Source organism: Callithrix jacchus, chromosome 5, assembly GCF_049354715.1.
Source record: "Callithrix jacchus isolate 240 chromosome 5, calJac240_pri, whole genome shotgun sequence".
In the NCBI taxonomy this organism is placed as follows: domain Eukaryota; kingdom Metazoa; phylum Chordata; class Mammalia; order Primates; family Cebidae; genus Callithrix; species Callithrix jacchus.
Window position 1 is genome coordinate 68,877,340 of NC_133506.1, and position 18,221 is coordinate 68,895,560.

The 18,221-nt window shown below is 45.2% G+C and overlaps 1 pseudogene; it reads left to right on the forward strand.

The window, feature by feature from the left end:
- Positions 1 to 15,860: 15,860 nt before the first annotated feature.
- LOC100385927 (alpha-tocopherol transfer protein-like) lies at positions 15,861 to 16,781 on the forward strand (annotated as a pseudogene).
- Positions 16,782 to 18,221: the final 1,440 nt, after the last annotated feature.

Sequence of the window (18,221 nt, forward strand, 5' to 3'; positions counted from 1 at the left end):
TCTGAGTAGTTGGGATTACAGGCACCCGCCATCATGCCTGACAATTTTTGTATTTTTAGTAGAGATGGGGTTTCACCATGTTCGCCAGGCTGGTCTCACACTCCTGACCTCAGGTGATCTGGCTGCTTCAGCCTCCCAAAGTGCTGGGATTACAGGCATGAGCCACCATGCCTGGCCAATTGCAGCAACATTTGTAATAGCAGAAGATTAAAAGTAACCCAACATTCATCAGCAGGGAATTGACTAAGTTACAGTACATTTATATACTATATTATTATGTAGCTATCAACACAAGGAATGAGGAAGCTCTCTGTATTTTGCTATGGAAAGAACAGCAAGACATATTAACTAAAAAACAAAAATAAAAACAAAATAGCATGGCTCATGGGCTCGGTTTTTGTTTTGAAGGTTATTTTCAAAAAAAAGGGGAAGTTCTAATCTATATTTGTAAATGGTCATATCTGTATAAAGAAATCCTGTTAGAAAATAAGAAACCAATAACACTATTTTAAAGAAAATATTTAAGAAGAAATTTAATAAAAGGAGTGCAAAACATACATAAAAGCTAAAAACATTGTTGAAGGAAATGAAAGATTTAAATAAATGGAAGGAAAGACAGCCCCTGCTCATGATCTGAAGGAAAAAAAGAAAACATAGTTGGAAGACTCAGGGGGTTCCTATATCAAAACTTACTGCAAGGCAATGCTAATTAAGACAGGGTGGTGCTGGCATCAGGATAGACATAGATCAGTGAAATATAATTGAGAGTCCAAAAAGAAAGCCCAGCAGTTATGATCAATGGATTTTCAACAAGGGTACCTGACAATTCAATGGGAAAAGAATAGTCTTTTCAACAAATGGTGCTGGGTCAACTGGCTATTCACATAGAAAAGAATGAATTTGGACCACTATCTCACAGTACGCACAAACATTAACTCAAAGTAGATCACAGACTCACATGTAAGAGCTAAAGCCATAGCACTCATAGAAGAAAACACAGAAGTAAATCTTCATGATTTGGGGATAGGCAGTGACACCAAGTGTGCATGTGATAGAAGAGAAGATTGATCAAAATTGGACTTAAAATGAAAAACTTTTGTGTTCCAAAGACCATCATGGAGAAAGTAAAAAAAAAAAAAAACATAAACTTTGAAAAAATAGTTACAAATCTTATACCTGATAAGAAGCTTGTATCCAGAACATATAAAGAATGCTTAGAATAATGAAAAAAGACAAATAATCCAATTTTTATATGGCCTAAAGATTTCAATAGGCATCTTTCTGAAAGAAGACATAAATAGCCAACAAGCACATGAAAAGATGCTCAACATCATTTGTCATTAGGGAAATGCAAATCCAACCACACTGAGATACCACCTTACACCCCCTGAGATGGCTAGAATGAGAAAGACAGTCAATGACAAGTGTCAGTGAGGACATGGGGAAATCGGAACCCTCGTGCATGAAATGAATTATAAAATAGTGCAGCCACTTTGGAAAGCAGTTTGGCAGTTCTTTACAATGTTAAACATAAAATTTATCATATGACTCAGCAATTCCACTTAGAGGTATCCATCTACTCAAGAGAAATGAACACATGTCCATCCAAAACTTGAACTCAAAAGTTCATGGAAGCATTATTGTCAAAAGTTCATGGAAGCATTATTAAGAATCAGAATGGCCAAAAAGTAGAAACAACACAAATGTCCATCCACTGCTGATTGGATAAGTCACATGTGATAGATCCATAAAATGGAATGTTATTGGCTTGGTGCAGTGGCTCACACCTGTAATCCCAGCACTTTGGGAGGCTCAGGCAGGCAGATCACCTGAGGTTGGGAGTTCAAGATCAGCTTGACCAATATGGAGAAACCCTGTCTCTGCTGAAAATACAAAATTAGCCAGCAAGGTGGTGCATGCCTGTAATCCTAGCTACTGGGGATGCTGAGGGAGAAGAATCGCTTGAACCCAGGAGGCAGAGGTTGTGGTGAGCCAAGATCACCCCATTGCACTCCATGGGCAACAAAAGAGAGATTCTGTCTCAAAAAAAAAAAAGAGGAATGTTATTTAGCTACAAAAACGAAGGAACTACTGACACATGCTGCAGCATGGATGAAAACATTATGCCAACTGGAAGAAGCCAGTCACAATACACCATATGTGATTCAATTTACGGAATATGTCAAAAATAGGCAAATCTAGAGGGGCAGAGTAGTTTAGCGGTAGCCTGGGGCTGGGGAGGAGTGCAGATTGACAAGGTTTCCTTTGGGTTTCTTAAAATGTCCTAAAACTAGCTTATGGTGATGGTCGCACAACTCTGCTGTGCAAATATACTAAATACACTTGACACAGGTGAATTTCAAGGCATGTAACTTATATCTAAATAAAGCTGCTTATTCTAGGGGAGGCAGGACCTGGGCAGATGGAGGACAAGGAGGGAAAAAGACTTTCTGTTATAAATCTTTCAATACTTTTCGGGTTTCAAACCATCTGACTACACTATCCATTCAAAATCAGATCTAAAATCAAAGGATCAAACAAAATTAAAGACAGACCCCTGATTCTCCTCACTTTTGGGTGGGGGAGCAGAGAGGGAGAAAGCCAGGACCCACTGCATATCACTGTGAAGAGCTGGCTGAGTGGAAGGTGGGCAGCAGGCTCTATGTGACAAGGGCAGCCTTGGAGAGGTTCCAAGACCCATTCATTTCCTGGAAGCCACCAAAGCCACTGGACCTGATAGAGAGACAGTGCCCGACTGACCAGATGGCCTGAAGGCCTTCCTCTACCACCATGTGGACCTACTGAAATCCCAGAACCAACATCAAGTGTCAAAGGAGGGCAGAAAATCCACAAGACTGACACCAGCCAGGCAGAATAGAAACCTGAGAGGGAAGCTCCGTTGACGGAAATGGAAGAAGCAGAACTCCACTCTGACACTAGCTCTGCGGGCTGGGCTCACACCCCGGTCTGCTGCAGACTCAGATGTGGAATAGAGACTCTCCACTGCACCCTGAGACCAGAGAGCAGCCAAGAAGGGTGATTCTCAGAGCCCTCTGCTTGTATCTCCTCATGTGCTTGGGGGTTAACAGGCGTTGCACCAAGAAAGATCTCTGTGGTCAAATTAGCTTGAAAAATGCTGGGTTAAATAAAGTCAAGACATTTTTTTTGTTAACTGCAGGCCTCAGAGCCTTTCCTCCTGACTCTCCAAGAGGGGGTCTGGCAGGTTCATCAAAACACTTTTGTGTTTTTGAGGGGTATCTAATAGGAAAGATAGTCTTCTCCATTTTACAGCTGAGGGGAAATGGCTCAGCCAACGTCCCAGAGTGGGTGAGTGAACAACTGGCCAGGGCACCAGGCAGCATCTGCCAGTGCCAGTCACGGTTCTGGCTGGGTCCCCACTCGTGGTCCCAGAGCATTGGACAATTTCACCCTGTGTTGAGGCATCCTCTGGTCACTGCCTTGTTCAACTCTCTCAGAAACTTGACGTATTTGAGCCCCTGGCTGAGAATTCTGGGGATGTGGTCACTGGACACAAAAGAGGATCAGAGAACAGATTTGCTCCCTGCCTGAGGTATGGGACAGCACAGCAGGGAGAGGCTGTGACTCCAGGCTTTGCCCCACATCCACCCAGCCTTGGGTTCTGTCTGCACCGTGAGGACCTGGGGCCCTTTCATAAAACCTTAGAAACCCACCCTGATTAAATACTATAGGGGCTGGGTATGGTGGCTCACATCTGTAATCCCAGCACTTTGGGAGGCTGAGGCGACTGGATCACCTGAGGTCAGGAGTTTGAGACCAGCCTGGCCAAAATGGTGAAACCTCATCTCTACTAAAAATACAAAATATTAGCCAAGCAAGGAGGGCACCTGTAATCCCAGCTACTTGGGAGGCTGAGACAGGAGAATGGCTTGAACCCTGGAGGTGGAGGTTGCAGCAAGCCGAGATCCCACCATTGGCAATAGAGGGAGCCTGTCTCACAAAAAAACAACCAAACAAAAAGCTATAGGATAAATAGTCTAGTTTCTTCAACAAATAAATAACCAAGAAAAAAATGGGTGGAAACTGTTACAGATTAAAACGTAGCCAAAAGTCTAACGTGGGCCAGGCTGGGATCCTGATTTGAACAAATCAACTGAGACAGACGTTGATGTGGCAGCCAGGACAGTCTGAACCTGTTGGGCTGTGCGATGCTGTTTGAGAATTGTATTTCAGCAGGGGTGAGGGCATGATGCTTCGTTTTTGGTTTTGTTTTGTTGTTAGAGTTTGTGTTCTTAAGGAATAAATCCTGCTGTCTCTACAACTCAAACAATGTGATAATTGAGATTAGCATTAAAACAGTACAGAGGGGATGTAAGGAGAAAATGGGGGCTGTGGGGAGGGCATGGTGATAAAGGGAATTTCTGTTGGTGTGGCCAACCCTGCAGCCTCAGTGGCTTCTCTCCCAGAAGGCAAGCCCCACACCCCAGAGGCATTCACACTCGGGGCTCTCCATGTGCAGGGGCTTGGGGAGGCCGGGACTGCCCCAGCGTGTGGATCTGCTGGGGGCCCTGCACCCACTGAACCCTGCCAACCTCCACCAGCACTCAAGCCCAACCCTCCTCCCACCTCCCACCTGCCCTCCTGCCCGGCTACTCACACCACTCCTCCAGGTCCGCCCGGCTCCGGCCACCTCGCCTACTCCGGCCCAGGCCACTCATTACTCAGGATGCTTATTATTAGTCTTAGATTTGATTAGTGCCTGGGCTGTACTTCCTGGGTTTTCCCCTCAACCTGTTGGATGTAAATCAGCCACACCCACTCCCGCCCCCATGCTAGTGCACTAGGTCTCAGGAGCCCAGGTGGTGGTGGCTCAGTCTCCTGGCAACCCAGTGGGTACACACAGAGCAGTGGAAGGCCTGCCTGGCCTTGGGATGAGGTATTGACTATGGAATGGCCAAGGCCCTTCTAGATCTGACCCTGGCCACCCCTTGGGCCCGATGTCCTGCCTTGCTGGCACGCACCCTGGGCCAGGCCAGCTCTCCAGCCTCCCAGCATCACTGAGGAGGCCCTTCCCTTTCCTGGACATACTTATTCTATTCATTGCCTGGTCAGCTCCTCCTGATCCTTTTCAAGGCTCTGTTGAGCTGTCACTTCCTATGGGAAGCTGTCCCTGACCGAGGCCAATGTATCTCCTTGGCCCTGCCCAATACCTAGCAGAGCACTGGAGAGGTTAAACCCCAGAGCCAGACAGCCTGGGTTTGAATCTTGACTCCTCTGTGCCTCCATATTCTCTGTGGAAAAGGGGATGAGAAACATTGCCCCTCTCACAGGTGGTTATGAGCATGAAGTGAGGGAGCACAGTAACGTTCTTAGAGGAGGTTCCTGGCACATAGTAAGTCCTCAACAAAGGCTGTGGATGATGAACACTATGGCCTGTATTACACCACATGGCAACTTTTCTCCTGTGTCTTCCTGATCCTTTGAAACTTCCCGGGGGATGGGAAGCCCAGCAGCTGCCAAAGGCGGAGTGAGAGGAACGTAAAAGCCAAATAAGGCCTATGGGCCCTTAGGAAGAAACTGAAAGATGAGGAGGAAGCGGGTAGGTGGAGAGGAAGGAGGGAGGGTCTGGGAAGCAGCTGGATCAGGGAGATGGTGCACAGAGCAGGAGAGGGGATGCAGACAGTCAGCAAACAGAAAATGCCCAGTCTCCCCAAATTCAGAAAAACACAACTGAGCAATGAAAAACTTTCACCCATCAGGTTGGAAAGTTTTCAAGTTGGTAACATCGAGGGCAGGGGGTGATCTACGGAAACATGAACCAGCACCCCGCTGGAGGAGGGAGCTGGCAGCAGCCTTCTGGAGGGCAACCGGCCAAGGTCAGTTAAATGTAGAACACAGACATAACCCACCCCTCAGACATAATTCTCCTCAGTGAGTCTCCTAATGACAGTGAGAAATGGGAAACAATGTAAAACTCCATGCAGCAGAGGATGACTGAATAAGCAGTATGCACATATCAGAGCCAGGAGTCTGCGCCACAGTTAAAACAATGAGACAGATACGGAAGCTCTCAGGACAGAAACTGAGTGAATAGAAGGAGTTTATAGCAGGAGCCTTACAATGTGATGATGCCTTTTAGTAAAACAAAACCAAAACCAAACAACACATGCACACACACATGGAGTACAGTGCTGAGTGGTCCGTGATCACACACACACACACACACAGAGTACAGTGCTTGAGTGGTCCGTGATCACACACACACACACACACACACACACACACACACAGAGTACAGTGCTGAGTGGTCCGTGATCACACACACACACACACACAGAGTACAGTGCTGAGTGGTCCGTGATCACACACACACATACACACAGAGTACAGTGCTGAGTGGTCCGTGATCACACACACATGACTGTGAAGTGTAAGAAGCCTGCAAGGACTTGCATGACGAAGGTGGCTCTGATCTGCTGGCGCAAGAGGGAACCAGGACTGGGTGTGACTGTCAAAGGAGCCTTGAGCCCTATTTGTAACTTTTAAGTTTAATTACTTGTGTCAGTGAACAGTAACAAAACCACAGCTGGGCTCTGGCAGGTGGATTTCTAAGAGAGAGGTAAGAAAGAGATCCCATTGCCAGGAACTTTCTGCCTGTAGAAATGAGCAAGCCCAGAGTCACTACAGGATGCCCTCATTGTGTCCCACCTCACCTCCTGTTTGCACACCCCCAGGGTCAGGGCTGTCATCACCTCACAGAGCAACTGTCTCACTGCGGGTAGCTCTGATGGTTAGAAAGTTCAGCTCTAGCCTGGGCAACATAACAACCTTGACTCTATAATTTTTTTTTTTGAGTCTCACTCTGTTGCCCAGGCTGGAGTGTGGTGGCATGATCTCAGCTCAGTGCAACCTCCACCTCCCGGGTTCAAGTGATTCTCATGCTTCAGCCTCCTGAGTAGCTAGGAGTATAGGTATGAGCCACTATGCCCAGCTAATTTTTGTGTTTTTAGTATAGACGGGTTTCACCATGTTGGCCAGGCTGGTCTTGAACTCCTCACCTCAGGTGATCCACCTGTCTCAGCCTCCCAAAGTGCTGGGATTACAGGGGTTAGGCACTGCACCTGGCCTACATTTTTTTTAATTAGCTGGGTGTGGTGGTGTCCACCTGTAGTCTAGCAACTTGGGAAGCTGGAGGATTGCAATCCTGGTCTGGGGCTCAGGAGTTCGAGGCTACAGTGAGCTATGATTGCACCACTGCACTCCAGCCTGGGCTACAGAATGAGACTCTCCTGCAAAAAAGGAGGAGACAGAGGAGGAAGAAGAAGGTGAAGAGAAGGAGGAGGAGGAAGGAGAAGAAGAAAAGACAGCAAGTTCAGCTGTGTCCAGCGAGCAGACTGCTTCTATGGGACTGACTGCTGCTCTCTTCAGCCACACATATTGTCCTGGTCCATTTGCAGCACTTTGGAGTTTGAAAGGCAATACCTGTTATGTATGAAATGAAAAACAAACAAAATCCAGCGTGATGTGGGGAGTGGCCAAGAATTAAATGGCAGGGTTCCCTAATGTCTCATTGCCAATCACAGCTTGTTAAGGCTTTTGCTCAAATGCAGTTTACAGAGAATAGATTTAATGTGCTTTCTTTAATTAGATGGGGTAATTTACAGACAGTGAAATGCACCCTTCTAAAATAGGAAGTTCCGTGAGTGTTCGCATATGAGCACACCCAGGCAACCACAACCCAGATCACGACTTAGAGCAGGCATGGCCCCCAGAAGGCCCCTCACCACCCCTTCCAGCCAGCATAGCCGGCCCCATCCCCAAGAGAGCCACGATTCTGACTCCCAGCACCAGATTCATTTTGCTTGTTCCCCACACTTTGTGTAAATGGAAACATACAAATGGGATCATTTCATGAAACACAAAAATAGATTCTTCCTCTGCACTGGCTCCTCAGAACAGGTGCTGGAGGTTTCTACACCTCATTCTGAGACCAGCCTCTTTTTGGACTGTCTCCCAAGAGGATGCAGGATTCTAATTTTAAGCTCCACAGCCAAGGTGACAGAAGAGATTTACAACCAGAGAAGAGATACCACATACACCTCAAGGCTTTGGACCTGGTTTACTTATATATGCATAATTAATGAGTTAAAATGCATACATAGTAGAGAAAAACTCAAGCAGTGTAAAAGAATACAGCAAAAGTAAATTTCTCCCCCATCTAGTTATCCTAGACTCATCATGTCCCTACTCAAAGGCAGAAACCCTCAGTGGGCCTTTTTCACACAGCCTCCCAGCAAAACACAAGCATTTCCCAGCATGTGTGTGTCACTAGAGGATGTATTTCACCTCCCCCTATGCCCCATACCTTTTTTTTTTAGAAACTTCTAGCTTATACAGATCAAGCTCACTGTTTAGCATGCTACTTTCCCATTTAGTATAGCCTGCCAGACAGTTCTTATTTTAAATGAATTCCTACAGTCACAACAGGGAAAACTTAGGGGGCTGTTCTAAACACATAACATCTGCTCATTTAATTCACATTTTACTGTCTTTGTCTGGCCTTGAAGGGCATGAGTTCCTTAAGTGCAATTGCTTGATAAAAGGGAACACTGTCCTGTTGATCAATATTTTCTAGGGAGACAGTTCCACTCTGCCCTAGCTTGTCTGTGGCATTTTGGCCCTAAAGACCCACGTCCCTGCAGGTGCTGTGGCCTCCTTGAGCTCCCTCATGTCTGCCACTCACTCCTGGCCCCTTGAGGCCCTGCTGTCAAACCTCCTCTGAGACAATTCTGGGTGTAAGACAAAAGGAAGAGTCTCCAAAAGAGGACATTTCTTATACATGCAGCGAAAGCCCTCATTTTCATTATTGACGTTTACATATATGACTCAGATGCACTGAGTTTCCTATGTTGCTAATGTAGCTGTCCCTTTGTGCTAATTTCTCAGAAATGCCAGATACCATTATTTTAGCAAAACCCACTTTATAAAACAAAGAGAAGGGTTTAAAACAATAATAAGGGTCCCCAGTGTTCTGAAGGAAGTTCTAGTTTCTCTACTTTAAAATGTTTTCCTCCTAACTTTTTATTACGAAAAATTCAAAACTTTAAGAAAGTTAAAAATATAAGGAAGACTCAGGGACCCTCCACCAAGATTCAGCAGCTCTTCGGTGTTTGCGTTGCTCCATGTGTCTCTGTCTCTTGCTTCCTGCCTTCTTGCTGAGACCCTGAAGGCAATTTGCAGACATCCCGGCACTGCACTCCCAAGTGCTTCCACAGACACCTCCTAAGAAAATGGACACTCTCTCACACAGACTGTCATGATCACATCTAAGAAAGTCATAGTTCAGTAAGATTATCTGGCGTCGAGTCCACATTTAAATGGCCTGATGGTCCAAAGAAGTTTACCGTGGCAGCATCTTTTGAATCAAAATCCCACTGGGGGTCACACATTGCATTTGGTCAATGTACCTGTTTAGTCTTTTTTTGTTTAGAGCAGTCTCCTCCCTTTCGCTCTTTTTCTTCTCTTTTATCTTATTTTCCTTTCTTTAGTGTGTTTTTTTGTTGACTTTGTGAAGAGCCGTGGCTGTGGTCTTGTGGAATGTATCACAGCTGATCTCTCTGGCTGCTTCCTTCTGGTGATGTTTCACGTGTTCCTCCATCCTCTCAGAGCTCCTAGAGGTGCATGATGTTAACTTTTTCCTCCCCTCAGTGAGGCTGTCAGAGCTCTTGTTAAGATGGTGACTCCAGCTGTCCCCCTGTGGAGGCACACTGTCCCTTTTGCAATTAGTGTCCCCTGTGAGCAATGCCTTGTGAGTGTCCTGCCTGGTTCCCAACAGAAAGGAAGACCCTTCTGTTGATCATTTTAGCATCTTTGGCCAAAACAAATATTCCATTTGCAAGATGGTAACTTTCTAAACCTTTTGCGTTCCTTCTACATTTTTTTAGCTGTTGTTTTTCTGTAAATAGAGCTTTCTTTTTATTTTTCCCCTTTGGAAAAAAATATACAGAAAATAATCATGAAAAATATAACCAACATCCATATTTTCACCACCCAGAATTTGTGTTAAAATTGTGGCATATTCACTTTCAATGTTTTCTTATAAGAAAAAAAAAAACATGACAGTGAAATCTCTGAAATCCCCTAATTTCCTACCCTACACTCACCATCATAAATGTGGCTCTATCTTCCAGGTCCATTTTTATACTTTTATGAATACAGTACAGAATGTTTTAGCCATGAAAAATACAGTATATAGCATTATTTTGCATGAGTTGTTTTTAAACATTTTATATCAATAGCATTCTATAGCTACCATCGTGCACCCTTCTTTTCTCACCCAACACCTTTGAGCTCAACTCATATGGATGCTCGTATAATGAGCTCATCCCCCTTTAGTGGCTGTGGGGATTCCACACACACTTTTCCATTCCTCCTCATGAGGAACATGTGGACTGTTTTTGAGTCCTTCCTGTTAGGAGCCATGCTACAGTGGGCAGACCTGTGCGTGCCTCTGTGCAGATGATTATACTTTTGCCAAACTAATAGATGAGAAATCGTATTTGTTGCTTTAATTTGCATTTCCCAATTACTATCAAGGCTGTGCCCAGATGTTTCTCAGCCGCTGGGAAGGGGTGCTTCCATGAGAGACACGGGGTGATGCTCTGCTCTGCAGATCTGAGCTGCTAGTGAATACTCAGTCTCTCCTCTAGAGAACCCACCCTCAGCCAGCTGAGGTACATCTAACAATCAGGTGGCTATCAAGAAGGGAGTGAAATTATTCTCAAGTGTCCTTATATTTGTACAAATAATATTGCTCGTCACCCGGTACTGGCTTTCTATGTGCCGGTCTTTATTACTGTACTGGCTTTATTTGATCCTCTCAGAAATTTATTTTTGTTTATGTATTTATTTTGAGATAGGGTCTTACTCTGTCACCCAGGCTGGAGAGCAGTGGCACAATCACAGCTTACTGCAGCCTCGATCTCCTGGGCTCAAACAATCCTCCCACCTCAGCCTTTCGAGTAGCTGGGACCACAGGTGTGGACCACCATGCCTATTGAACTTTTAAATTATTCTTAGTAGAGACATAGTTTCACTTGTTGAAGAGGCTGGTTTCAAACTTTTATGCTCAAGTGATCCTCCCACCTCAGCCTCCCAAAGTGTTGGAATCACATGTGTGAGCCACCATGCCAGGCCTAGGAATTCATTTAATATTTCCATTTTGCTGAAAAGGAGATGGAGGGTCAAGGAGGTACAGTGACCTGTCTAGAGTCATAGAGCTGGTGAGTGATCTGTTTCCAGAGCCCATCCCTTCCCTCTGTACAGTGATGCTCCTCCACACTCCTCCCAGGTGCCCAGATAGTTCCCAGGGTAAATAAGAGGTGGTTTCACACTGAAAGAAGATCAGTTCTGGCTTTCTTGTCTCCTTCCCTGGTTCCCATGGCTATGAGCAGAGAAGTTGTTTGTTAATAAAAAATGACAGCCTTGCAAATAGCTCCCAGCCCATTTGTCCAGGTTTCTGGGTAGGAGATAAGCAGAGCACACAGTTATAGTGCAGCTGGCCCTCCATATCTGCAGGTTCTGCCTCCACAGATTCAACTAACCACGAGTAGAAAATAGAAAATAATGGCTGGGCATAGTGGCGCATGCCTATAATCTCAGCATTTTGGGAGGCCGAAGCAGGTGGATTGCTTGAGGTCAGGAGTTCAAGACCAGCCTGGTCAACATGATGAAACTCCTTCACTAGAAAAATTAGCTGGGCATGGTGGCTGGCACATGTAATCCCAGCTACTGGGGAGGCCGAGGCACTGGAATCGCTTGAATCCAGGAGACGGAGGTTGCAGTGAGCAGAGATTGAACCATTGCACTCCAGCCTGAGCTACAGAGCAAGACTCCATTTAAAAAAAAAAAAAAGAAACAAACAAAGAAAGTAGAAAATAATACCAATGAAAACAATTGCAGTATAATCATTTTTATAGCATTTACATTGTATTAGGTATTATAAGTAGTCTAGAGATGATTTAAACTCTATGGGAGGTTGGGCATAGGTTATGTGCAAATACTACATATTTTATATCAGAGACTTGAGCATCTGCATATTTTGGTATCCTTGAGGACATGGACCAGATCCCCTGTGGATACTGAGGGATGACTGTACTTCTTTCTCACTCTAGCTCAGGAAGGAAAGGTGGGTTGGTGAATTTGGAATCTCTTTAAAGTTTTCGGATTGGTTGTAACCAGGGTAGGAGATCTGGGTGGGCAATGGAGCCACAGAACCGAACATTCAAGAAACTTTTAGATCCTAAGTTGGGAGAAAAGAATCTCTCTCTCACTTGCTTTAGTTAAAAGTCCTCTGTGGTACATGTGGTATTGGGCAGAGATATGTACAGGCTTCTCCAGTGTCATCAGAACTCCAGAGAGAGGTGGCTTCCAGGCAGATGAGCTTTCAGGACTTCAGGTCCAGCCTGCCTGTTCACAGATGGGAAAGCAGAGGCATTGAAACTTCTAGGTCCTGGGCTGCTTGAGGGCATCAAAGTGCCTGATGGGTCCTCAGAGCCTGGCAAACTATTAGTTTATAATATATATTTTGTGAATATTTGTTGAATGAATAAATAAATGAACAAGAAGTTTGGAAACTTAAATCAAATGCACAAAACCCCCAAGCTTTTGAGGAAGGAGAATCAATGAACCGGGTCCTTCATGAGAAGATGGGGCCAGGTCCCGCTGTGAGGCCCTGTGTGACTCAGTGAGCACTCCCTGTCCACAGCTCAGTGACTCACAGATGTCCCAGGGGTGGGGGGAGGAGTACAGAAGCTCAGAGTCTGGATGAGGCCCCAGGCTACCGAGCCCCTGCCTTCTGCTCTCCTCTTCCATCTCTCCCAACCACTGTAGCAGCAGCTGTCTTGGTCTTGAGACAAGCCAGGCCCATTCCCTGCTCAAGAGTGTTGCCCATGCTGCTGCCCTGCCAGGGGTGCTCAGCCTGTGGCTCTTTGAAGGACTGAGTCTGGTTCCAATAGCACATCCTCAAAGAAGGTTTCCTGGATACCCTGGCCAGAGTCCCCACCCTGACCTCCCCCTACTGCTCCCTTCTGCTTTATATCCTGAGCACTTGCTCCTGCTAAGACTGACCTGGCATGTCCCCATGCCCACTGGTGAGCTATCTGCTTCCCTCATCTGCATGCCACTATGCTATCTGCATCTGGGGCTGTGCCTGGCACATGGCCCGCACTCAAGAGACAGCTGGTGGAAGAACAAGAGGAAAAGAGGCTGGGGCTGAGCTCCATGCTGATGCCTCTGGCAACCTTTATCTCTGAGCACTGAGGAGCCCCAGCTGGAAAAGGCAGGCATGGCTCATGGTGAAGGTGATGATGAGGATTCATGTGTGTGCATGGCAGATGTTAGGCTAACAATAGGTGGACACAATTAGCTGAACACCTACTATGTGCCAGACATAAACTTGATTTTTAAATCACTCCATCCTCACAATAAGGCAGATGCTGTCATGACCCCCTTTTCATAGTCAGGGGACTCAAAGCCCATAGAGACAGCATCTTGCATCCAGCCTATGATGTGGGGAACTGAGATGTGCTTCCACAAATCCTGACCCCAGAGCCCAGCTGGGCTCTTTCTAGTGGGCACTGAACAGCTGAGGCTGTCACCAATTTTCATCAGGCCCTGAATAGCATCCCAACTTCCTGCTGACCCTGTTGTTCTTCTTTCTGCTCAGATACCCCTATCCCCTCAGAGCAGACAGTTCCAGAAACAGTGTCCACTCACTCAGTCCACAAACATTTATTGAGCACCTATCGTGTGCAGGGGTGTGGGGATAGAGCAGGGCTTAGTGAAGGCCACACTGGGGGAGCTCCCAGTCTGCAGGGGCATAACAAGAAGTAGGCAAAGGAGTGGGCAGCAGACACTGGTCTGCCCTGGAACAGTCAGGGGACAGGACCAGGAGAGCCACGGCTGGGTACCTGGCAGGGCAGTCAGGCAGCCTCTCTGTGGAGGAGAAGCCAGCTTGCAGCAGCTCAGGTAGGGGCTGCCCATCAGCTGAGCATTTAGGAGAGAGTGGACTTAGCACACTAGTGGAGAAGAAAAGGCCAGTGGGGTGGGGAGCAAGATCGAAACCGGTACTGAGCCAATGAATATTGAAATATCGTCTTGGGCTCCCCCATTGCCTGGCACAGAGAAGCCCCTCCAGAAACGTCTGCAATAAATTGCATTGGATCAGGTCAGTGCTCCACTCAGCAAAAACAAAACAACAATGTCTGGTACAGCCTGGCTCACAGAAAAAATTCCTTCAGGGAGGAGGATGAATGGAGGCGAACCTCCTGGTTTTAGCAAACCAAAACAATATATGCAGATGGAGTAAAGCAGATTAGCAATTCTCAGATTGCAGGGTGCAGAGGCAGAACTTAAACATTTCAGGTAAAAGACAAACACCCACTTAAGATCTTTTTTTTTTTTTTTTTTTGAGATAGAGTCTCATTCTGTCACCCAGGCTGGAGTGCAGTAGTGTGATCTGCAACCTCTGCCTCCTGGGTTCCAGTGATTCTCCCGCCTCAGCCTCCTGAGTAGCTGGGATTACAGGCACCTGCCATCATGTCCAGCCAATTATTATTATTATATTATTATTATTTGGTATTTTTAGTAGAGATGGGGTTTCACCCTGTTGGCCAGGCTGTTCTCAAACTCCTGACCTCAAGTGATCCACTGCCTTGGTCTCCCAAAGTGCTGGGATTACAGGCATGAGCCACCACACCCAGCCCCACTTAAGACATTTTTCATTGCAGGAATGAGCTTAATCTCCCATTACTATTGAAGGCTCATCTATTTTTCCCTTTTTGCAGATAAAAGAGGAGTAGTCTCTTCTACAGAAACTAAACCAGCTCTGGGATCCCTAAACCACATGGCTGGGCTGGCCTTGTGGCTTCAGCCCTGCATTCAAACTGGCCAAGGACACAGGAGCCCAGGGGTGGGAATGGTAATATCCTGCTTCCAGCTGCCTGCCTGAGCCATTGACTTAAATGTATGTAATAACAAGAGCTAACATTTAATCATCCCAATACAGCTATGAGGTGGGTGTAAGTGTGGCCCCACCCCAGAGATGAGGAAAATGTGACTCAGAGAGAGTAAATTACCTGCTAACATAACACATCCCAAACCGCTTCCTGCCCCAGTCTTTCCCATTTCAGTAAATGACACCACCCCTTACTGTACTAAATTGCTCAAACCAGAAATCTGGGATGACCCTTGATTCTTTCCTTGCCTTACCCCCACATCTTACCCATCACCAATTAATCTGTTCTACCTTCCCAAACACAGGATCTCCTCAACATGGCTATCTCTCTTCCATTCCCACTGCTATCACCATCACTGTGCCCGCCGTCGGCTCTCTGTGGAGCCGCTAACTGGTCTGCTACTATTACCCATTCTCCTCCAGCAGTGGCGGGTGATCTTTTCAAAACATAAGTCAGACACCAGGTCAGCCCTCACTGAAAACTTGCTGATGGTTTTGCATTGCTTTTATTTTTTTCTCCATCTACTTGTAAGATTTTTCTTTGTCTTTCATTTCTTGTAATGTTATACTGTGCCTAAGTGTGGCTTTCTTTATATGTATGCAGCTAGGGTTCACAGTCCTTCTGAAATCCATGGATCAATGTCTTTCATTTACTTAAAATTATTCGGCCAGGTTCGGTGGCTCACACCTGTCATCCCAGCACTTTGGGAGGCCGAGGGGCCGGGGTGGATCACCTGAGGTCAGGAGTTCGAGACCAGCCTGACTAACATGGTGAAATTTCATGTCTACTAAAAATACAGAAACTGGGGTGCGCGCTTTTCCTGGGCGCCGAGGAGCTGCGGCCGCAGCAGCAGCGGCGGCGGGCATGGCAGAGGCGCGGTCCCGGCCCTCGTGGGTGGGAGCAGCAGCTCAATGCGCTGTCCGACCACTTGCCTGCTGCAGCTGGGCCTGACGGAGCTGCGGCGCGAGGCCCAGGAAGCGGGCATCCAGCTCGCGCCGCTGCAGCTCACCGAATCCTTCCTGCTGCCGTTCCTGCGTGCCCGGGATTTCGATCTGGACCTGGCCTGGCGGTTACTAAAAAAAACTATTATAAGTGGAGAGCAGAATGTCTAGAAATAAGTGCTGATCTACACCCTAGAAGTATTATTGGCCTTCTAAAGGCTGGCTACCATTGAGTCCTGAGATCCAGGGATCCCACCGGCAGCAAAGTTCTTATTTACAGAATCGAACACTGGGAGCCCAAAGTTTTTACAGCTTGTGATGTATTTCGAGTAAGTCTAATCACATCCGAGCTTATTGTACAGGAGGTAGAAACTCAGCAGAATGGAATCAAGGCTATCTTTGATCTGGAAGGCTGGCAGTTTTCTCATGTTTTTCAAATCGCTCCACCTGTAGCCAAGAAGATTGCTGCTGTACTTACGGATTCATTTCCATTGAAAGTTCGTGGCATCCATTTGATAAATGAACCAGTAATTTTCCATGCTGTCTTTTCCATGATCAAACCATTCCTGACTGAAAAAATTAAGGAACGGATTCATATGCACGGGAACAACTACAAACAAAGCTTGCTTCAGCATTTCCCAGACATTCTTCCTCTGGAATATGGTGGTGAAGAATTCTCCATGGAGGACATTTGTCAGGAATGGACAAATTTTATAATGAAGTCTGAAGATTATCTCGGCAGCATTTCTGAGAGCATTCAGTGAGATGTTATTTCATGTGAATGGCTTCCTAATTAAAAATACATGATCGATATCCTACCTGGTTAAATGAATGAAAGAAAAGGAGCAAATCTCTTAAACTAATGCTTGTCTGATCTTTAAAAATGTACAAATCTTCTGACATGAGCAACCCTCTGTTTACCATGGGCATTTGGAAAGATTTTTTACTTTTTGAATGCTTCCTTTTCTCTACTTTCGAAGTAATTAAATGTCAGTACACCTTCAGAGCATAAAAATCGGCGATGTTATACTTGAAGAAAACATGAAAGTTATTACTAAAGTAGCTGTTCATGTACATCTTTGTATGTTTCTAGAGAATTACATTTTAAACAAGTTCTCTGATTACATTGATTTAGAAATAAATTTAGAAATAGGCCACATAAAATATTAGCACAAATCGGCTGATGACAAAAAATTAACACTTAATTTAAGTGGATGTCAGATTAAATTATAATTCATTATAATTAAAATCTGAATATAGTTTCATAGTTATTTCTGTGGGCCAGCAAGACATTTCATCTCAGGGAAATTTTATTTTACCTTAGTACATTTTTTTTTTCAGGCAGAGTCTGGCTCTGTTGCCCAGACTGGAGTACAGTGGTACAATCTTGGCTCACTGCAGCCTCTGCTGGGATTACAGGTGTGTGCCACCACACCTGGCTAAGTTTTGTAGTTTTTATAGGGTCAGGGTATAGCCATGTTGGCCAAGTTGGTCTCAAACTCCTGAACTCCAGTAATTTGCCTGCTTTGGCCTCCCAAAGTACTGGGAATACAATTGCAAGCTGTCGAGTCGGCCTCAATAGAAACTTTCAATTAAGGAGTCTATGCCATACTACTGCCTATAGCAGCTTTAAGTCTCTACGAAATCATTCATGTTGATGTAATGATTAACAAAAATAATTTAGAAAATACATCAGGCAGAGTTCATGGCTTCTCAATACCTGTTTTGCATTTTTAAACAAATCAAGAATGTAATTTTAACTTTTGCTTATGGTTATTCTTATGACTACATAGAAAGGGATGGAGTCATATTTAGTTGTCTTATACATGGACTGTTTTTAGTTAACAATAACGTAACTAGACAAAGGAAAGGAAATGTTTACATTTAAAAAAAATTACTGTCAATTGCATCTGTTATTCTTCAGATTATCCATAAAATAATATGAGTTTGGTTATTATACCAGAATATTCTAACCAAATCCTGAAAGTCTTATTAACTTAAGAAACATCTGGTAAAGGCTGGGCATGGTGGCTCAGACCTGTAATCTCAGCACTTTGGGAGGCTGAGGCAGGATGATAACTTGAGCGCAGGAGTTCTAGACCAGTCTGGGCAACACAGGAAGACCCTGTCTCTATTTCAAAAAATAAAAATAACTGGTAAAGATGTACTGTTTGCACTGCAGTTTATAACATTTCATTTATTAAGAAAGATACCATCTCAGCTTTCATATTCAACATAGCTCTCAATTTATGATAATTTTTATACTTAGTATTTTATCACTTCT